Below are 23,189 nucleotides of genomic sequence, written 5' to 3' on the forward strand. Positions count from 1 at the left end.
ATGACTCCCATGATATCTCCAACTGACATTTGGAAGAAAAGAATATTGTCAATGAAGTTTCTCACCTTTGTTTGCTCAATATCTAAGATACATTTTCATTAGAAAACCTGCATGTGCAGCAGCTCAACAAAGATTGTTTAAGTAATATTTTTATAGATGCAGAGAGGACTGTAGTATTCTCGATTCTGCTTCCCTGTCTTTAAGAAAAATGGCGCATTTCATTGCAGCTGCTTTACTGTATTGCTTTGGAAATCTGCACTTAAACCACATTTTGAAACTGAAATATATTGGTTTACGACAGCTACAGCTGCTTTACTGTATTGCTTTGGAAATCTGCACTTAAACCACATTTTGAAACTGAAATATATTGGTTTACGACAGCTACACAAAGCTCGCTTGACTTTGACCTGGGTTAAATGTAGGTCTAAGTATTATGGGATTATCTAGTATGATCTAAAAGTTGCTTCATTAACCTTTCAAAATAAGACCAAATAAAGTTGGAATTTGCTTAATTTTGTTGACAATCATGGATTAACCCATGAAAACATAGACGTTAAAGTCCCTGTTTATGTGTAATTGTCAAGGTTAAATTATCTTATGGTATATGTTTGGATATTTTGATTGAGTGCACAGTGTCAAAACAGGACAGGAAGAATATTTGTTCAACAATACTTAAGCTTCCAATATTATTTCAAAGGCTTATTTATGCTCATGACATTCAAGGTTTCACATTTTTGACCAGTGTCACCTTTAAAGTCCAAAATAATTGTCTCCAAAGGCTGATGTTTATTTTCTGTAGTGTAGGAATACATACTAGAAAGAATGATTTGACCTTAAAATTGCAACTACCACAAGAAAGTGGATTATATCACACAGGCAGCAATAACATGTGAGAAGATCATGAGTAACCATAACACAAAACAAAAGCAAGAAAAATAAAGGATCTAATCTTTGAAAAGGTCTGTCAGTAACTTTGTGCCTATATAACTGTCTAATTGTGCATACATTGTGTGCCTACCCAATTGTCCACCTCATTTGATGCAGGTGTTCAGTGTGGGTGAAAGACAGCGGGGGTGTACGAGACATGTGGCAAGACAGAAACAGCTGAAGAGGCAAATTGATACTTACAAAAACTGAAAGACTCAATCCCCAGCTTCCAGCGATCACTGGTCGGTTGATTTGAAATTCATGTAAAAACCTGAAATGTATGCAAAACAGAAGACAGAAAAAAGTGCCATTTGTAAGTGTGTCCTTGTATGCATCATCATATAATTTGCATTACTGTAATAAATTGCATTTGATTAAAATTCCACAAACAAATACAACATTTAAATATGGTGCATAATGAGTTTAAATCCCCTTTTATTAGATTTAAAAAAAAAACACCAGTGAATTTGGAACATGGTTAAAATCAATAACTCTATGCACCTACATCAGTACAAATAGAGAGAGAACAAGAGGAAGAGAATTGAGGCCATAGTGACTGTTGGCTGAGGGTCAGAGTCTCCACAGCTGAGATAATGTAAAACAGCTTTGTTAGTGTCTGACCTCCAGTCCTCACAGCTGTCACCAATGGGAATCCGTCCTAGACAATGTTTAAAATCTACTTCTCTGCTACCTCATTAATCTGTCTTCCAGTTGGCGGATTCCACTAATAAACAGCTTCCATATAAAGTGGTTGTTTTATTTAATTTTGCTTTCTTTCTTCAAGCACTGCCTGCTAATGATTTATTTAGGGGCCATGGTCTGCTAGTTTCAGCATGTCTGTTGAAGTACTGCAAATCGTGAGCTTTGTTAGAGAACGCAGTGCAGTATAAGAGTATATACCCGGCACCAAATTCCAACAGAAGTTATGACAATAGAGAGAGAACCACCCACTGATCAGAACATCAAGCTCGAGGAATGAAAATGCTGTAAGCTCATTCATGTTCATTTTCTCAAATTATCTTGTTTTTCACAATAAGCCAAGATCTCATTACCAGCTGATTTATACAATTAGTCCGCCTCAGCACTGCCAATTAAACAAGGCCAAGGGTTTTTTAAGGTCACGCTTAACTGATCTGTCACTAATTTGCGCTACAGCAACTCAGTCTCCCATTGCCGGGGCCAATAAACCACCATCAATAAGACCAGATAAATATACCGACTACCACTGCATTGTTGTCAGAGCACAGCACAGACTCTGCTACGTGGGAGGCTGGAGGGTTAACAGAATGAGCCATAAAGGCAAGAGTTGCAGACATGTCTGAATGTGGTAGCCTTGAGACTGGAGGTGACAATGGGGGAGAGGGGACTCAGGTGACCCCTGCTGAATGGGTTACATGAATAGCACCTCCGAGTTTAAAGTCTACTCCTGCTCTCTACTGTCACGTGGCTGAGACGAATGGTGTACTAATCTCTCTTGCACTACTCCAACCTTAAAAACTTGATATTATGCCTCTAAACGACAATAATGTTCACTAAAGAGTTGGCCTTGTGTAGCCACTGACACTGCAAACCTGAAATTATCCAGACAGTACCCTGTATGTGACATAAATACAACTCTTTCCTGCCAACTCCCTAGTAAAAAGTCTGTCTAATGTCCGATTAAGCTCATGTGTGTGAATTCACAGCGAGCGAGTGGGTGTGTTGATGACTTTTCTATCATGCAACCTGATGAAAACAAACATCCGAGGATGGATAATATCTGTCGATAAGAGCCAGTGTTGAAGTCGTCAGATAAAAGGAATGGCAAGAAACTCTGTTGTTCATGACCAAATTAGGAACCGGCTACGTGCACCACGGGGTAATCCGCCTCATGTCTGCCTCCTGCACGCTTTACCCAGGTGCCATCACCTCGTCTAAACTGCCTAAGTGAGGACGCATCTGATACGGACAATCTCCTGTTGTGTGCTGCATGTGTGAAGGGGAAAATATCAAACAATGTCCGGAATTCATATGAGAAAACAACTTATGTTTAAGTCATAAGAAATGAGAGCTAAGAATAAAACAAAATATTGAAGGCAAATGTGAAGGTTTCTATCTGAGGTTTTTTTTTTTTGTTTATATTATTGCGGTCAGTCATTTTTGTAAAAAGAAATATTAATAAAACGAATAATCTTGACACTTGACACTAAACTCACTTTTTCACTGTTCTGAACTATTCTCCCGCTGTAACCCCCTGTTCCTGTACTCACATGTACACACACACACGATTAACTTGTATCAGTAGCTCTTAAGTCACAACAATCCCTGCCTGCTGGATAAACCACATATTACATGAATGGTAATTCTATTAACCCGTTTTTGTCAAACATCTGTCTATAGACTTAATTCCTGTTGTGCCTAGATAAATTGGAGCTCTTATAATTACAGAGAGTAGACATTAACAAACCTTTGAATTCATAATCTGATGTTAATGAGGAACAATGAGGTAAATAATAGATGGGGAATTGTATTCGTTATTTATTGGTTATTTAAGTTAATTATTAATCTGAGGGGGTGAAAAACAAAGGAATGTATAATTGCAAATAATGAGAGAACCCAAATTATATTATAATGAAGCAAATGTAGTAATCCCTGTTGTGTAATAAGAGTCAGTGTCAACCGGCCTATTGTAGCTGCATGTAGAAGCTTTTGTCATGCTGTGAATTATACCTCCAGGCAGGAAACATTAAACAGGCACTCCCCATTCCTAATTAGAGGATCTGGGACTTATTAAACACAATTCAGTCAACCCCAAAATGAAATTATTAGTTTCACCACATTTTTCTAAACAAAGCGTCAACACACTTTAACAATATGTTTTCCATTATTATTACTTTAATTAGAGGTAGAAGCTGTTAGGTTGAGAGGAAAAGTACATTTGACTCCATTGAGGCCACAAGTTTACACACAAAGACTATTTTTCTGATGGAATAATATTACACTGAAAATACTGCAGGTTTAGCTCTCAGATACAAAAATCCAAACAGACTGATGGAGCTGACATCAAAGGAGCAGGGACAGAGAGCTCACAGCCACCTGTGGCATTTCTGTCAAAGAGTGGCCTTTTCTCTAGCTTTGTCACTCACACACACACACACACGCACACACACACACACACACACACGGGTGCACACACACACAAACACACACACTTCCGCAATTATACAGTGGGTACGATATAAGGATAAACACATGAACTTGTATTTAAACCTCACATGTAGAAATTGCCCTTGTATCTTTAAATAACATCAAACATACCGCATGTCTGCTGGAATTGCCATCTGAGATGGACTTTTTGTACAGTATGTGAAGGAAAGACATTTTTACAATCAGCTGAGAAAGTTTCACTTTCAAATCAACTGAACCTTCAAATTCCAGACATTTGTTCATGTACAGTGTGGGCTGCGCTTGATTTAATTTCCCCTGACCATAACAGAGTTGCTTTTTTCAACCGTCATGTGACAGTGGCTACAGTATCAATAGACAACATCACCACAACTGTATACAGCACAGGGGAGACCGACAACCACACAGCTTGTCCTGACCAAATTCAGGTTTTATGTTTCATGTGCTCTATGTTGTACTTAAACTACTAAATGTGGGGCATGTTCATATTGGTGACGCGTCTCTTGCATACATGCACATTTCATGGTGCATAGGTTTGTGTGGATATGCATGAGGTAAGCCAAAACTTGTACTTCAACTTCTGTTTGGAATTCATCCAGATCTGCAACATGTTAAAAAAATAAATATTATCCCAATCCTCCGTTCCAAATCCTACGTCCAAACACGCTAAAGTAGGAATTCTGCAGAGTTAGCTATTTTGACAATAGAAGTAATCTATGCCATCAGCAAGCTGCTCCCTACCTGGGTGCTGTGTGGTTATCTCTGCAGAAGCAGCAGCCACACAGTCAGTCATGGCGGGGACTGCATGTGGGAGTTTGGGGATGCAATAAGGTGAGGCTATAACAGTGGACCCAGGAGAAATAGGGAAATGGGAGGAGGGGGGGAGGGGTGCAATGTGGAGGGAGAAGGGGTGAAGCGCAGAACATTCTGGCACAGAAGTGTCTGATGTAGTAATTGAACACATATGATTGTCTGTTAAATATACAGTTGGATAAAGTCAATCCTCTCAGCAGTAGCATCATCTGTGAAATATGAAACGACAGCTTTCATGCAGTGAGTAATCACCATAGTCGGGAGTGAGAGGACATTGCTGGTCAGGAAACAGCCAGTGTTCAGGTAGACTGTGGACACTTTGGCAAACGTTGTTGACTCATAGATTTATTTACTTCCTATTGGTAGCCATGGACAAAAAAAACCACAAAGTCCAGCGCTGCATTGTTAGAAAGACAAGCTGTATTTCGAGAGATCCACCATATCATTGAGTTATTTGGTGTTGGAAACAGGTTAATCACGTGCAAACAGCTGTTTCATGCTCCAGCACACCGTTAACTGTCACAGCCTGACAAATCTCTCTTCTCTCCTCTTTTTATCTTTACCCTCTGTCCTTCTCAAACGGCTTCTTTTTTTTCTCTCCTGTCTCTGGCTGATCCTGCCCGCTGAACTACGGCAGACTAGACACACAACAAATGTCTAGCACCAACGTGTCAGGAATGACTACCAGAGCGTCACTCCAGTTAAAATATCTTTCAGCTTGGAGGGTAAAACAGTGACCGGGGTTTTGGCAGAGCTGAAGTGCAATAGTGTCAGATAGAGCAGGAAAAAAAAACATATTTTACCCAGAGTTTGCTCTAAGCATTAACCTGATACAAATACAGTGCAGTGGCTGAACAGTATCTGTCATTTCCTCTGCGTCATATAACAAGAATAAAAGTCTATTTACTGAGCAACTGGGTTGAAGCAGGATGAAGGGAGAGAAACGACCAGCAAATAGAATGTTTTCCTCCACGGTGGGCGGCATTCAGTCCCCAGTGCTTCTAACAGATGGGCGTGCAACCTATCAATTCTCTTTGATTCCCTCTCACATATTCTTCACTCCAAAGACCGAAAAGACAGAGAACACAGAACAGGCTTGTCTTTTTGCACACTGATGAGACCTCTTTTCTCAACTTCCAAGAAATACACACATTTTCCTTCTTTTTTTCCTTTTTTCTTTCTCCGTTTCTTTCTTATTCGGTGTGTGGTTTGAGTATTGGTGTATGTTGGGGGCAGGGGTATGAAAACAAGTCTTTCCCTCTCTCTCAGGTAATGTGTTTATTTTCCTGGACCCATCTTCTAGTTTACTGCGTGGTGGCGTTTCTCCCCTCTTATCGCCTGGCCCTCACGGGGCACTTTAGCCCCTCAAATCCTGTTCACCACATACTGGTTTTAGAATCTGTGAAATGAGTGCTAGAGAAGCGTGGCCACAATGTCTGCCTGTGTTGCTACTGGACTCAAATGGGCTTGGTGCTTTTTTTTTGTCCAGGGAGATGCATAAATGGAAGTTTTTAACACCTCAAAAGGAGGCTGGGCCTTTGTGGAGCCACACTAGAGGAGCCTGCCAGTCTCCCGAGGAGGCAGACACACTGAGTGCTACAGGACAAAGAGCTAGAGGAGCAGAATCAGCAGGGGCATCACTCTGCTTTGGGCACTAGGCACAGGCGCACACACACACACACACACACACACACACACACACACACATACGTACATCCACATATACTGTATGACTGCACTTACATACAGAGCTCACATACAAACATATTTTACAAATATTACAAAGGTTGGAATGGCATGTTCCAACTATCGCAAATATTGCAAAAATGTAAACATAATAAAAAGGGCATACGTCATAACAGTAGTATTAATTTTCCATATGATTAATTAACAAACAGTGAAATTCCTACATATTCTAACACCTGCACTGCAACCTAGTTACATGTAGAGAATCATACAGCCTGCAGCAGTAACCAAAGAATAAGACATAATTCATCTGAATAAAACACTGCGTCTCCAGTTAAAATACAACATACAGTATCTAAGTGTAAATAGATTCATATGTGATTGTACCAAACACGCCCAATAAAGATGACAAATACAACCAGCACAACAAACGCCGTCATTTCCTACTTATTGATTTCAGCTCCACTGTTTGAAAATAATTTCCTCATTTCCATCCCAATTTTCTTTATTGAAATTTTTTTTTTTATTCCCGGGTACAGCCCAACAGCTGGCATTTACAATCAGTCTTTATGCTGTTTAGATGTCTACAATAAGCATTTAGATGCAAATATCTCTGCCTTGTACAAAGGAGTTGCAACTTCTGTCAGAAGCAACATAATCAATCTGCAATTGTTTCCTAGCTCCGAGTGGTTTCCAGTGACAAGGCCTAAGCCATAAGCATCTGTATTCAAATGATTCCCTATTTCAGGCACGGTTTAGTGTGGATATTTTCCAACAGTACTGCACTGAAAACCAATCACATGGTGAATTAAACTGGAAAGGAAACGACTGATCCCTAAATGATCAGGTTACAACAAGGCATCGGTGTCCGCAAATTATTCAGTGATTTCCTTGTTTGAGGAAAAGCAGGGACGCACTATTTTATAGTAGCCTTTTCCACAAATTACTTATTACTGTCACATACTTTTCGATTTGCAGAGCCAGGTTTGAGTTGGCAAATAACTGTTTTAGAGGCAAGCTCGGAACAATGCAGACAACTTCAACTAAGGCCATACATTTGTAGCATGTATACTAAATAAAGTCTTAAATGGGCTGCAGTGTTCTCAGAAAAGGAAGGACTACAGTTGAACATTCATATTCTATTTTTGAAAAAGAATCTTCCATTCATGTGATATAACTCTACATTAACGGGTGAACCAGCATTTCCCTGCATGTTTCTCTGCATCCGGCTAAAAAGGGATTATAAAATGTGAGCCAATTAGTAGTCTTCCTTCTTTGGTGCTAAACCAAACTGGTGACTGACAAAAAAAAGGGAGCAAACACTGGTGACTGATGACTGAGATTTTGACTATGATGTTAAGGTCATATGAATAATCATTTTTAAAAAACTAAGCCTGTGCAGCGTATGTGGCCATGCTGCAAATCTGATACAGATGGGGGTATGTGCTTTGCTTTGGATCCACTGGCCCTGTACAGCCATTTTAACAATTAACATTATAACCTCTGTTTTTCTTTTTATTTACAGTTGCAGAGGTCATTTGTCTTTTTTTGAAACCCACAATTAAGAGCTGCGTTTGCAAATGCAAATGAGTCCATTTAGGGGGAGGGAAAATGATCAGTTTGAGAATATTTCTGCCTTCTTAATCTTCTTAAGAGGGAAATGATTTAAAAGGAGGACACAAATCTCCAGTGACATGTCAGGAACTGTAGGGCACTTTCCTCTCTCCCTCTCTCCATTCTCCTTTTCCCATCTCCCTCCTGCCCCACATCCCTGTTTCTCTCTCCTCCTAATTTACCTCACCCCCCTTGTTGCCCTGTAGGGGTAGAAGGACTAGGAGTAAGGAACAAGCAGCTGAGAGCAGGGCTCTACTTAGCTTGCCCCCCTCCCCCCAGAGGAAACAAATGTAGTGTTTGAGCAACTGATTGCTGGTATAATTGGGTTTAACACTCCTTTTCTGGATTTAAAAAAGAGCCTTTTAAATGAAAGGTCAAATTACCTCTACAGTCAGGCAATAAATAAGTCAAACAAGGTAAGAGGTTCCTGCCAGCATATGTTAGTGGCAAATTTAATTAGCAAAAAAAACAGGAGGCTCTTCCATTCCATACTGCATTGAACAAAAGCAGCGTTGGAGTCTAAATTGCACAGAAAGGGCATTAAAATTTATCAATCATCGCTTAATTGATCTCATCTTTTACATACATTTCACAGAGCACGCATCCCACTTACTCCATCAGTGTGAATGTATGAACAGTCCTTAATTTAAAAAAAATATATAGGCTTAATATTATGATATCACCAAGACATCCATGGTGATTTTCAGATAATCAAATCGCAGGAGTTGGGGCTGTGAGGTGGACTGCAGTCTGGACCACAGACACAGTAAGTGGCAGAGCAATGTACAGAATGAGAGTGAGTGAGAGAGAGAGAGAGACAACACTGCTCTACAACAAACTAACTACAATGTGGCCTTTGTGACATAATGCACTCTGCACAGCAGATTGTGGAAAATAATCCAAAATATACTGGTTCGCATATCCAGCAATAACAACTGACATCACAACCTGTGCCATATATGCCATGTTTCTGGGCACATTTTACATTTTAGTGGAGCATGAGGGGGGTATGGAAAACATCGTCAAGCAGTTATTATATTCCCATCATGTCCTGGGAGCCCATTACAGCATGGCACAAGCAATGGTAAAACTGAGAAACTCAGCAGGCTGCGGCTACAGAGGGCTGGGGAGCACTTAGACTCACAGACAAACCCACTGCGCACTATTAACTGCTGGAGAAAGATGTAGTTCAAACAAACACTTTGCACCTACAGATTATGTGTATCTAAATTCTGGTAGTCATTAAGGTTTAGTTTTTCCCTTCAAGTGTTTAGGTTGCTTCCATGTGCTACTATTAGCGTTAGGTCAATCACCTTCAGGTGTCATTGCAGAGCCTCTAAAAAAAATATTGAAGAAAATGCAGTAGAAGAGTAGCAGGAAGAGGCTGTAAAATGTTGCTGTCCAAACAATAGTAACATGAGGTTGGTGTTAACTATGCTGGAAACACGACAGGTGGGTCATATGAAAGACTACCATGTTTTCTTCACTTGCCCAACACATGCTTCTCGTTATTCTACAAGAAAAACTGACATTGCTCCAAGCAAAAGAAAGAAGGCCCTCCATGGCCACTACACTCACCGCAAACTAGTTTTCAAGTATATCTAACATTACATATGAGTATACGTTCTGAAGCTGAGTATGCTTTGAACATTCCATTGGGACAGAATAAAAATGTAAATAGATTAAATTGTGTGTCCAAACATGCAATAAGTGCTGTAAGGTAAGTATGATCTATGTAATAAAAGAAAAACACTTTTCAGGATTCTTTTTTCTGTGAATATAACAGACGTAAATTTCAATTGAATGAGCCCAGCAGACTTTTAAATAAAACTAGCAGACTGGTTCCCACAACCTTTAGAAATGTGAGTTAAAATGTACACTGAATAAAACATATAAATAAATGTGCTGAAATATGTGACTTCCATCCAGCTAAAAAAAGAAATCCACAGCTGTACCATTTCAATTTGGCCAAATAATATTTTCAAAGAACTGCCATGGACAGTGTGTGTGTGTGTGTGTGTGCGTGCATGCACGTGTTCACTGTGTATGTGCATGCTTGTGTCAGAGCATGTGTCTGTCCGTTTATCCATGTGTGTGCATGCCTGCTCTCCACAACAGCCCCCAAAAGGTAGTTTTGGGCAGACTGTGGCCGAAGAGTAAAATGTTGAAATTGGAAAAAATATTACCCTTCTTTCTCTTGAATAGCCGAGAGATAAGCACCCTTTAGCAATGAAGCCAGTGGAGTTTAAGCTTATTATGAATACCTCTCAGAGCGCAGAAGCATGTACTGTAGAAATCAAAGGGAGTAATAGGCAGGTAAGCCTGTGTCATTTTAAGGAGGAAGTCAGTTGTGAAATTGTAAAATCGCAAGGCCCTGCTGACAATCTCCTGCCCTCAGAACACTCCCATAAATGATTTCTAATGGCAGTGGCTATCACCCATCTGAAAAAGTTTGAAATTTGTGAGGCGAAAAGAAAGAAAAGTCAAATGCTAATCTCTCCATTGATGAAGACTAATAATAATAAGACCATTTATCTATTTGATTAAACAGCACGTACTCCGAAGCTCACAAGAATGTGTGATTCTTCGCTCGTGTCCTAAGCTTCCTAAAGTAGACCTGGCTTTGCAGGACATTCCTCGTGGTTTCATGTTCAATTGGCTGTAAAAACACCACAGCGTTACACTCACATGCCGGACAGAAATCCTAAAAAGACAAAACAAAATGAGGCCATCACCTTTTTTTTTGTTGTTATAAATTATGTTGGAGATACAGAAGCTGCCCATCAAATGTTTAAATTCTTAAAGGAGTCCACATATACTGACAAAAACATCAGCTGCAGGGTCAGAGTAGCATATTCATTTGTATTTTTTCTGCCTTAAGTTGTAAAACTGCCCGGCTGTAGATCTGTTGTAAAGATGATATCATAACACAACTGCTTCGAGACAGCCCGGCCTCTGTGCGCGTACACACACGTGCGTACGCACACACACGTGCGCACGCACACACACACACACACACACACACACACACACACACACACACACACACACACACACACACACACACACACACACACACACACACACACACACACACACACACACACACACACACACACACACACACACTCCTCTGAATATTCATCCATGTTTCCACATCATCTGCAGGTCTCCTAATCACAGTCACTTCCCCTTTAATCACAGAGCTCTAATTAGGTCCTAATAAACCATTTTGCCATCCTCTTGGAGCGCCCCTGTGTCACTCACACATCAAACCAAGAAATACTACATTAAGGAGCTGTCAACCTCAAAGGAAAGCTCCTCCAGCAGCAGTGATACAGATACTGCAGGCACACCCTCTTACACTAATTGAAATTATCGAAAGCTCCGCTTACATGTGACACTTGGCCATGTCTGAAACCGTGGCCTGAAGTACAGCAGTCAAAAGCATGACAGTTGTGCCAGCACCGGAGCGCTACCGCGTTCTCTGATGTCGTGTAATTGTTTAAACCTGAGTGGATATGGCACAGGGCCTCATGCTGCCTGTTCTGCCAAGAGTAGAAAAAGAAAATCTTGCTAGCACTTTTCCCCTCTGTTTCTTCTGCTACTCTAATTCAGTCCAGCATCGGCTTCAAGAAAAGCCTCAATGACTCCATGTTCATCTTGGAGAACCAGTGTTGGGAATGATGATCACTGACCACACGTTGATAATGATGACTGTTTAATTAGAAGCCTTTCTTTGGCCTGGCCACAACCCAAACTCCTCCACCCTGCAGATGGTAACCAATAAATTTAGCTTTGCTGAGGATGAGGAGGAACATTGTACCTCCCCAGTTCACCATCAACCCCACCCCTAACCAAGGACATAAAGCTTTTCTCCTTGCTAAACACAAAAAAAACGCAACTATAGCCCTGCTGCATATGTACGAGCAGGCATCTGACTGATGGTGAAGTCCAACTGTGTCCTCTACATGGCTATGTTCATATGCATTTTATTTGCAATTAGTTATATGTTTTTAAGGAAAAGGCATACATACAACACAAAAGCTTTACACTGAACGTCATCTGAACTAGTTTACTGTCAAATTTAAATATATATCTATATATGTTTTGTATATATATATATGTTACAAACTCCACCCCTTGCAACTAAAGCATAATTACATTTATGGTTATGTTTAACTCAAAGCACTCGGTTAGAGTTAGGGAAACACTGTGGTCATGGTAAGTGCATTATGGTTAAGGTTGGGAACTAAGACACTTTGTTAAGTTTGGCAGAAACATCACAAGCATAGTAAATACTCAAAAAGTCAACTGTGATGGGATGCAAAAAAACAAAACAAAAAAAACAGTCTCCAGCAAAGGAGTTATGCCTGGCATCCCCTCTTTGCCTTTACATTGCGGTATAAGTACGTAACTCTGCGAACAAGCTTTGACAGTGAATGTAAAGCCATATTGCAAATTAGCTGCATATAATCATAATTGTATGGGGGAGGGTTTTGAGGTCATTTGTATATATTTGTATGCAGTCCGCAGGGTCGTTAATTGTGGTCATTAAATATTCCAGCGTAGGCAAAAGATCCATTTTTTTTGTATATCTAAACATTAATACTTGTTCCAAAATGTCATCCCATTCCCCTCAGCAAAGTTTTTATAGATTTTATAGACTTATAGAAAAACAGAATGAGCGACCCCTCCCATCTACCTCTGGTCCCCCTCAGTCTAGTACTCACCCAGCTCCTGTCAATCAATCATCCCCCCTCGGACAAGCCTCCTAAAGATTTCTACAACCGTACTGCCTGGCAGAAACTTTGTGTGCGTGTGCGTGTGCGTGTGCGTGTGCGTGTGCGTGCGTGTGTGTGTGTGTGTGTGGGCGGGTGGCGTGTGCCAGAGTGGCTATCCCCTCAGATTGTCAAAAAGAGGCTCATGGGAAATTTACTTCATGGGCCAAACCACAGGCTTTCTCTATCATTTCAGCAGATTTCTCTTTTTTAGTCCCATTCAAGAAAGTGATTATCACAGACGATACTTTCTTTGGCTTTTTTCTATGAGCTCCGAGTCTCTCTGGGTTTTCCTCGCTGTAGCTGCACTTTGCATGCAGTTGAGCCAGCCAGGGGCTTCTTAAGTGCAACTTTAGACTCAGCAAAACGTTTCCACTGCCTTCAACAGTTGTTTCTAAAAGCATACGTGTTAACTCATGGGCCCTCAAAGAAAGAGAAGGTGACTGTTGAAGTTTAGTTTGAGCTGAAAGTTCAGAGTTTCTAACATTAGTGTCTCTGTTGTGGTTCTTATGCTACAAGCAGGTGGTAAACTCTTGTGCTGAACAAATGAAGCATATGTAGAAATGCCCAAAACTGCTGGTCTTTAAAGCTAATTTCCCTGTTCATGACAACTGTACGGAAGGTGAATTTTTAGAGCAACTACCAGCAACCCCTGCTTGTTGTGGGGCTGTTGTGCATTTATTATACCCTTAACTTTATTATTATTATTATTATTATTATTATTATAACAACACACAGTAGTGATGTGTGAGACGACCCACAGGCAGGTCAAAAAAACACAAATTAGGGTAGCCTAAAATATTAATAACTTAGAGAAACATTGCATGCAAAATTCCACTTTCTCTTCACCTTTCTCTCTCTCTCTCTCAAACACACTAGATGCCTCTTTTGCTTCTGGAATGCCGGCTGTGATGTGAAATCACACACACTGGGGGGCTTTATGCCACCTTTGCTTGGATCTGTGTGAATAAACAAAGCCGATATTGCATCGTACCTTCATTGAGGAGCTGTTATGAAATCTGTGTGAAAGGGGCTATAGACTGTAGGTTTTATTCGGCCCACCTCAGTTCCAACCACGCTCCACCTCTTTGCCCATTATTTGAATTACTCAGGAGTTAGGCACTGCCAAGATGGCGATAGCCGGAGCCACCCACATTGAGCTTCATTTTTGGCTCTTTAGAAACCTATGGCTGACGTCACGGAGACTACGTCCTAATTCTATACCGTCTATGGGTACAAGTAAACAGAGTGATGGATAAAGTTGCTTCAGCATGAACCAGCTTTATCCCTGGTGACAGTAGGAAAATTTGGAAATAAATGAATGGGAAACAGTCAGACGGCGCTTCAGTTCTACCGCGCCACCCAATGACTACAATATGCTTTCTTAAACCTTAAAAATACAAGATTCCCCCTGTGAAAAATTCACTATGTGCGGCTCAGGAGAAAAATCAATTTCCTAGACTAAAGGAGGCTTGATCTACTTACACATCATCAGACAAGTCTGAGGCAACATGACCACTAACATCCTTAGCAGAGTTGTTAGTCTCAGAAAATCAGCTCTTAACCCATCTTTTCACCAACAGGGTCTAAACACCCCCTCCCTTTACTCATGACACAGAGAGAGAGAGAGAGAGAGAGATTGTGGTTGGATCTGATGAAGCCATTTTCTCATAACGCACATTAAGGGCAAAGCCTTGTCACACATCCAAGTCAGTGTAAAAAGAAATTATTCAGAAAAGAAACAAAAGACCTAAGAAGAGATGCTATGGTTAACTTCATCAAAACTTTAGCCACAAGACCCTTTCCTTCTACTCCCCCACCCTCTGTCTTTGTCACTTTGATTTATTTTTGGCATCAAACATTAGCATTTTCCACAGGAAAAACTGTTGGGAATCTGATTTCTGGCCCAATACGTCCTTTCTTTTCCATAACTTCCTCGCCTGTTTTAGATGTCACAGATTTTAGATGCTCCATGATGCAAGTGGTTGATCAGTATTTGTTTCCATCCAAGAGGGCTGTCATACACACTATCTGGAGAGCTTGGAATTCAGATAGAGCAAAGAAAGTATGGGTTTGTTTTGAGGCCTGTCTTCAACGGTGTAATGAAATAAACAAGTTAAAGCTGAACTGAGGTTTTAATCAACTTTTAGTATGAGTGTAAATGTGCAAGATGTGGTGTCTCAGACCATTCTTGCACATATGCAAATTTTGGTGTTATATTTATACTCACACTTGTCAATCAAACAGGAGAAGTCACTCCGGAAGTGTCGCAAACTGTAGTTCCTCGAATGGCCACTTGAGGCTGGCTCCAAAAGTGAGTCAATCCCCACAGGCCCCCATGTGAAATATTGAAATATTATGCATAATTAAGAGTGTGCAGCTTTGAGTGACAGGAGGGCGTTGTCACAGTTGGCTTGCTCAGCAACTAGGCTTTGTTTGGCCAGCCTCGACTCCATGTACGTTCCACCCCTTTGCACATGTTTGGATTTGCTAGGAGTTAGGCAGAGTCAGGAATGCTTATTGCCTGTCCATACATCATCACGCCGTAACTGTTTTTGAATATTTTCATCCAACCAAATCTGCAGTAAACACTCCACCTCCGCATCACAACAACGTGAACCTTTCGCCACCATTGTTGTTGTTGTTAAATGTCCGCTCATGGTTTGTCTTTTTTTTTTTTCTATGTCCCAACAGGCGCACATAAAATGACGTCAGAGCACGCTCGTGCTCGTACATGTGCAAACACGCTTTACAAAAGACCACCTCTCTCAAACGGGCCGTGGAAGGCCAGCTGGCCGCAGCTAGGCGCGGAGCGGTTGCACTCAGACTGGTCAAACGAACTAGGCTTTACCCGAAAAACCTGTTTGGGCATAGTACGGAAGGACAGTGTGAGTGCGCCCCAAGTACATATACATATAAAAAAAGATCAAATGATGTATGTAAATATGCACATAAAAACTAAGTTGTCAGTCTGATCTGAAAACAGCCTTGCACGAACAAAACGGCTTCCAGCCTCCTAAAGGTTGGACCGCAGAGTAAAGAAGTCAGAATGGCTGGCTAAGTCACTACTATGGAGCATATTATACATCTCATGTCAGATCAAGCTGGCAGATACCAAGCAAGCTGTCAACCACCACCAGCTGGATAATGTTTAATCGCTCAGTTTTTACAGACAGTGGAGACTTGTGTAGCGGATACACAAATAACTACTGCCTTCAACAGGGTTACTCATAACAAATAGGAAATTCAAATACTGCATGAAATTCAAATACTGCATGCTTCTCCCTTATGAGAAGAGGAGGCTTTCTTTCACATTATATCACATGAAAATTCTCAGTGTTAAAGCCGCCCTTGTAGGCTCAAGTGATATTTTCAGAGAGTCCTTTAACGCTTCCTCCAAGGCAGTGGCCTGCCCATGGGAGGACCTGATCCAAGCACAATTGGGGGTGTTCACAAGAAAAAGGCTTGTTGCGACGCTTTTGTGTCAGAGCACCGCAAAAGCCCACATTACACTAATCTCTTTTCCCTTGTTCACTCACAAGACACAATCTCAGGTCTTCAGAGCTTCTCCAATTCTAGTAGGACAGAAATCACTCGGGGCAAAAGATTGCAGCTTCTTCCTCTTCTTCTTTTCTTTAAAAAAATAATAATCCCAGCATTCAGCAGCAAGGTCACTCAAATATACGACTGTATATCTGTCTATGAAAAGTGGATAGATTGATAAATAAGCATCATTTATCTGGGACTTAAATTGAAGGTTCGTGTGACTGCAGTCATTCAAAGCTTCCTCAGTCAAAGCGAAAAAAAATATATGTATAATTCATGCACGGCTCTTGCAAACTGTGGCTAAAAAATGGTTGCTACAAAAAAAAAATGGGCTTTGGATTTTGTACTGAAATGTCTGCAAAAGGAACATGGACTGACATGAGTGTTTGTTTAAAATTCAGTTTCAACCACCTGCACTCTTTTCACACAACCTGACAGTTCTCAGCCTTGGCCCATATGCTTCAAGCATATGTGTGTGTGTCTGTGTGTGTGTGTGCGCTCACACACAAGTGTACTCATGCTTGTGTCCCCATGCTTGTGTGAGAAAATGTGTGTCTGTGCGAGCGTGTGTGTACATGTGCAGGGACTCTAAAATCCACCACATTTTAATTACTGCCCGGCTGCACAGTGTGTCTCTTTGATATGGAAATAAAGGCAACCATCTTCACACAGCCACTGTACAAATCTTCATCTGATTCATAAGAAACAATGAGCCTGACTAATTCCTCCACCTGATTACAGTCCCAGACCTGTGTCAGAAGCGCGCAGCTACCAACGCCCGCCAATTAATTCTACATATTAATGTGTGATTTAAAAAAAAATTTTTTTAAATCAACAGAAGCTACTTACCATAGCCTAGACTGTTGCATTTTGAAGTCAAAGTTAATTATGCACAACTATGCTATGGACTAAAATAAAATGTCCAATTATTTTGAGAAAAACATTTTCTGTGGTAGAGTGAATGATACAGATCAAAATGGGCCACTTAGGTTACTTGTGCAATTATGCAGTTCCTGTGAAGATACACATATTTGGATTTTTTTTTTTTCATCTTTAGTCCTTTAATATCAGCAATACTGTTCAATTACTGCAGCCAGAGGGACACAGAGATCTAATAGAGCAGGAAAAAACTGCCCCTGCCCTTTTAGTTTAGTAAGTGCTGGAGCACTATAGGTGCTATTTGTTTCTGAATCAAAATATAAAGTGTACTCAAGTTTGATCTTTGACATTAGATGCACCTGGATGAAGTTTTTTTTTTTTTTTCAAACAGCTCCTGTGTTGTATTGGTGTATTACACTGTCTCTTGTTAATCTGTCTGGCTCTTCCTCACATGTAAGAAGGTGACTTGGTGGAGGTGGCGGAGGATTCCCCACTGTCTGCTCTTGCTGACTCAGTCGACCGCCGATTCCATCGCTATTTCTCCTCTACGAGAGGTGACAATGGTGCCAATTGAGAAAAGACACAATTTCCTCCTGTACAAGCACAAACCCCTTCATCCAAACAGAACACATCTGCACTACAGCATTCTTTAAGTGCCCAAATCCACCCAACCAAATGCACTTTGGTGTACGGAGGAGGCGTTCATTATACATGACACTGGGCAACACTAATCACAGTGTCGTGTGAAGGAAAATTAAGCATCATGACAGAAGTGACATGTTACTAACTTGTCAGAAACTTCTTGTTGAAGGAAACAAATTACACACAAAAAACTGCTATGGCATGTTCCCATCAGTTTTGATCATTGTTGAAATATTCTACAGCAAATTAGATAACACTTAGAAAGACAGATGTCACAACATGTGCTGCCACATTTATTATCTCCTGCGGTCCTCCACCCTTCTGCTGCCCCTCCTCCTCTACCTTTACCAGGCCTGCTGTTGTTTACCTCCTCTCATCTTTTCATCATCAGGTCTCAGCCGCTCCCTCCACTGACACCAAGAGAGGGAGACTACCTGTGCACTCCCACCCGTCTCTTCTACAGCTTCCCTCTTCCTGCCCGCATCCCAGCAGCATCCTGTCACTTGGAACAAAATAGCTGCCTTTACATAATAGATAGATATCGTGAATGTAAGGTCTCAGTTATGCGGTCTAGCGGTTGTGGAGTGGAGTGGCTTTTTGGATTTTCAAGTTTCAAATTAAAATCGACAGTCGTCTTTATCAATCTAAAGAGGGAAGACAATATCTTACAGAATCAGAGAGGGAACAAATCACGCATGCCAAGGCATACAGAGACACACACATATACACACACTCAATAAAACAATGGCAGTTTTACAATAATTTTAAATATCCAAGTCCGGAAAGACCGATGCAGCCGGTAGAACTTTGTATGGAATATTCTACATACACATTAATTCTGTTTGTGAAATTGCTCTATCTGCAACTTACAACACATCACTATTATTTATAATCCCACGTCTGTGAAATCAGCTTATCATGAGTTGGAGTTTCAAAGAATTCTGTCTGGCGGCGTTAAACTGTGGGAAAACCAGCACATTGATTTCACATTGGTGTGGTATACATTTGATTTGTTTGCGGTGAAACGATGAAACGCTTTAGAATTACTAATATAGATATATCTATTCATACTTACAGTATATAGAGATATATCTGCCAGCTCAACACTGATAAAGGGACTTTTTTCTTTTGAGTAGAGTCATTGTTGTGATAAAAATTCCCAGTAGACGACATCTGCTGTTAATTCGGAAATGATCAGATTCATCTTCTGTGTGAAAAGCATCAACCAAAAGCAGAATCAAGGTGCACACACAAGGTGCGGTATAGAAAAATATCCGAACAATATCACAGAGCACATTTCTTTCTGAACCTCCTCTCTCCATTTCCCTCCCTCCTTCTCTTTCCTCTTTCTCTCCTGCCTTTCTTTGATCCCACTAATTGCTGGCACAAGAGCTTAGTTTAAACAAATCCTACCTTTAGATGATGAGGACAGTTAAAAAGTAGAGGTACAAGTCAAATTAGTTTGTGGCACTCAGGCTAAACAAATTTTAAGCTGGACTCGTACACAGTATTTCTCTTCCACTCAGTAAAACAAATAATAAAAAGGCTCTATAGTCGCTGTGCATGATGAGGAAAAAAAATGTCTCTTAGCAGCAAAGTTGCTCTTGCAACACGGTAGACATTGGACTTGGACAGAGTGCAGGATGTGTTTAGACAAGTGAGCCAGGTGGCTTTTCCCTTCATGCCAAAATGAAAGTCCTAAAAATCTTTGAACTTACTGACACATCTGCGTCAGTAAGTCTATTTCTTATGCTGAGTCCAGGTTGAAAATGCTGCCTTTCTCAGCCTTGCAAAAAAAGCTCAAGATCCAAATGCAGATTAGTCCTTAAAAATACAGATAAAGTGCAAGGCCATGACAGTATAAGATATGATAAATATATTATTGCCCTGCAGTTCTTTTAAATATTAGCCTACATACCAATAAATTAATTTATCTATTAATTCATATTTAAATCAGTGCCTAAGGAATAAAAGCACATTGTTTGAAGGGATCACAATGCCAAAAATAAAGCAACACTTAAATGTTTATTTTAATAATTGGAGAAATATTAAGTTGTGTGTAACAGCCGCAAACAAGTGTAGAAAGGGAGAAGGTGATGAATTGAGTTTCTCTGCGCAAAAAAAAGGAAAAAAGTGAGATATGTTAAATAAGAGCCAAGTGCGGGTGTGTGGCATCAAAGGGCTTGAATGCCGCTTCTCACCCTTTCCCCTCTCGCTCTTTTTAGTGAGCGACACGCTGAGCTGCCCGAGCCGTCAGACACAAACTCTTATAGAGACAGAGCCGAGTGTCCCTGTTTAGCAATCAAGACAATGTGCTGAATGGGCAGTCTAATTATAAATGTGCCATTTAGACTTGCATTTGGTCTCCAGAACCACCTTACCTTATGAGGGGAAAACCTGCGCTCACACAGCTCGAGAAAGAGCAACTGTTCAAAAACAAAATAGCACAAGGGGGGGGGGGGGGGGGGGGCGCTTTAGTGCGACACCGCGGAGAATTACCCGAGAAAACCTGCTTGTTGTTTGAGGAGTTTTAGGAGCGATAGTTTTCACTAATTGGCCACAGGTGCGTTATTTGTGCGGTCACAAAAAAAAAACGCACGTGCTCAGTGTTTAACAAATAGAAGAAAAAGAACTTAAGTGCACAATTCAATTTAAGAAAGTTTCCGCTGAAATCTCTTCTTATTAAAATGTTATCAGAACTCCCGCAGCCGCTCCCGCGTTTTTTTGTGCGCAGGGAGTGTGTCTAATTTTGGAAAACATGTTAAAAACGAGGGGCCACCTCCCCGCTGCCAATATCACTGATATTTCACTTAATCCCACATTTATGACAAACTTGGGAAATATTGATTGCGATTCTGCAACAGAAATATTGCCTACAATATAAAAAAAAAATTCCCAACACTAAAAACAAGACCAACACTTTATATTGTGCCCTAAAAATATCTGAACAATAATGACTATATTTAAAGGCCAGATGATTCTTTTGTGAATTATCTTTGTGTCTAAATTATATGTAAATGTAAGAAATCAATAAATCCTCATTAGGGAGTGTTACACTTCTTTTGAACATGAGAAGCTCTGTCTGTTCTGTCCGGGAGCGCCGAGATTTAGAGACTTCGGCTTAAACTGGAAAACTGTCTGTTCAAGTACATCTTCTTGAAATGGACAAGCCTGGTGATGGTTGAATTTAATTCATGGCTTATGCATTCTTTAGAGGTCAATTCCCCTGACCTCCCGAGAAAGTTAAGTAAGAACAAATTCCCAGGCTGCACATGGGCCAGAAACTGTTTTTTTTTTTTTTAAACAAAAAAAAAGAAGAAAAATCTGACAAATAACTATGGGTGAGAAGAAGTTTGGGGGCAAAGAGCCCCGGAATGTATACAGGTATAATGAGACAGGAGCTTCAAATAAACTTGTCCACCTCACATGCAGAGACAGGAAACCTGCCAGGGCGCACGTCATTGTCAATGAATAGTACCGCTCTGTGGGCACAAGTGAAACTGCCACCAGCACAAGAAAGTTACGGGACACGCAAACACAAACACAAAAGCGCTGTCAACCTTTAAATATTTAACAGTAAAGTGAGAATCGCCACTTGTTTAATGACGTTTAGTCAACACGTTAGCGGTGACAGCGGTCCGGCTCGGCTGAACACCGAACAGCTGTCGCTCGCACGGCTTCGCGCTGGCTGAAACAAACAAAGAAGAAAAATAAACATGTTTTCAAACCTTCAGAGGTGGTTGAGGTTGTCTCAGAGTTTAGTTCTTATCAAGTTAGATCTGGAAATCAACGCGGATTCGCCGATTCTGAGGTTGAACCCGAGCGCCAGCAGCACCGCGCCATGCACTCTCGTCTCCGTGTACCACTCTGCTTGTTTTGGTGAAAAGCGACGCATCAGATCATCGCAATGACGAAAGTTTGACAGTGTTTCACCCCGGTAAAACATCGCGAACCCGTGTAATCATAACATATAAATAACTTTCTAAAAATGATCTCAAAGCGAAATGCGCGCACTGTGCCGAAACAGTTCACTGTCAGGAATCAGCGAATAAAACACAAGGTAAAAATATCAGAACAACATAGAGCGTGTATAAAGTGTTGTTTACCTTGATGATCAGCCGTGGAGAAGATATGAATGCGTCCTTTTCCCGTGCGTAAACACTATTAGACTATGCTACACTTTGGGTTTAAAAAAAAAAAAAAAAAAAAAAAGATCACTGAGCTATCTGTTGAGCGAAACTTAAGTCTGCTCACGGGGCCATATGAGGGGATCCCGTACACTGTCTATGAAGTTCAGCTGTCCAAAAACTACAAGTACCTTTGTTGTTTGCCTATCTGTTCTTTATCTCCCTCTTTCTCTAACTCAGACAAGAGAAGACGATGGGTAGAGCTGCTGTCAATCTTGGCAATCAATGCGCGCAGCCATGTCGCAAGTATTCAAAGCATTTCCCGTCGTGCAACATCAGAAAGTGAGTGGCCAGGGCATTGATCTGAGGAAGGCAAAGAGGCAGGACTCCCCCCTCCTCCTCCCAGACAAGAGATGAGAGAGAGAGAGAGAGAGAGAGAGAGAGAGAGAGAGAGAGAGAGAGAGAGAGAGAGAGAGAGAGAGAGAGCGTTTGTGTGTGTGAGTGTGTGTGTGTGTGTGTGTGTGTGTGTGTGTGTGTGTGTGTGAGAGAGAGAGAGAGAGAGAGGGAGAGAGAGAGAGAGAGAGAGAGAGAGAGAGATTTGTGGCGAAATAAAAGTGGAGACAGGGAGGATGGTTGTAACCGGCCGCAGTTTAATAAGCTTACTTAAATGAACACCACTTAGAGGCGCAGCAACTACAAAGTTAAGGATGACTTTTCACTTCGAGAGATGCTACACTTCTCCTTTTAGTGACACTTTTTTATTTTGTTAGGGGACAGCTAACACACTGACCTGTCCAAATTCAACGAAAGTGTTTGAAACTATGAGGATCAAACATAGGATCATCTGTCATGATAATGAGAGCAGGTGAGAGAAACCATGTCAGAGGAGCTCAGGACCAGTTCAGATGTGTGTGATACAGCAGTATTATTTGCATAAATGAAATTTGTTCCCTGACATAATGTCGTTCTTTCTCGTGGCTTGTTTTAAATGATCATATGAAACAAGACA

At 40.9% G+C, this 23,189-nt stretch overlaps 1 protein-coding gene across 3 annotated transcripts in view; it reads right to left on the minus strand.

The window, feature by feature from the left end:
* Nucleotides 1–22,491, minus strand: part of sox6 (SRY-box transcription factor 6) — a 136,260-nt gene extending 113,769 nt beyond the window's left edge. For 2 of the 3 annotated variants that reach the window (XM_083918205.1, XM_083918203.1), the window contains exons 1-2: nucleotides 22,160–22,491; nucleotides 1,129–1,198 (exon numbers count right to left, since the gene is read on the minus strand). The gene's annotated coding sequence lies outside the window, so the exon portion shown is untranslated. Of the gene's footprint in view, nucleotides 1–1,128; nucleotides 1,199–21,781; nucleotides 21,911–22,159 lie in introns of those variants that run through there. The other variant, XM_083918204.1, reaches the window with a different exon arrangement.
* Nucleotides 22,492–23,189: the final 698 nt, after the last annotated feature.

Source organism: Echiichthys vipera, assembly GCF_963691815.1.
Source record: "Echiichthys vipera genome assembly, chromosome: 1".
NCBI classification, from domain to species: Eukaryota; Metazoa; Chordata; class Actinopteri; order Perciformes; family Trachinidae; genus Echiichthys; species Echiichthys vipera.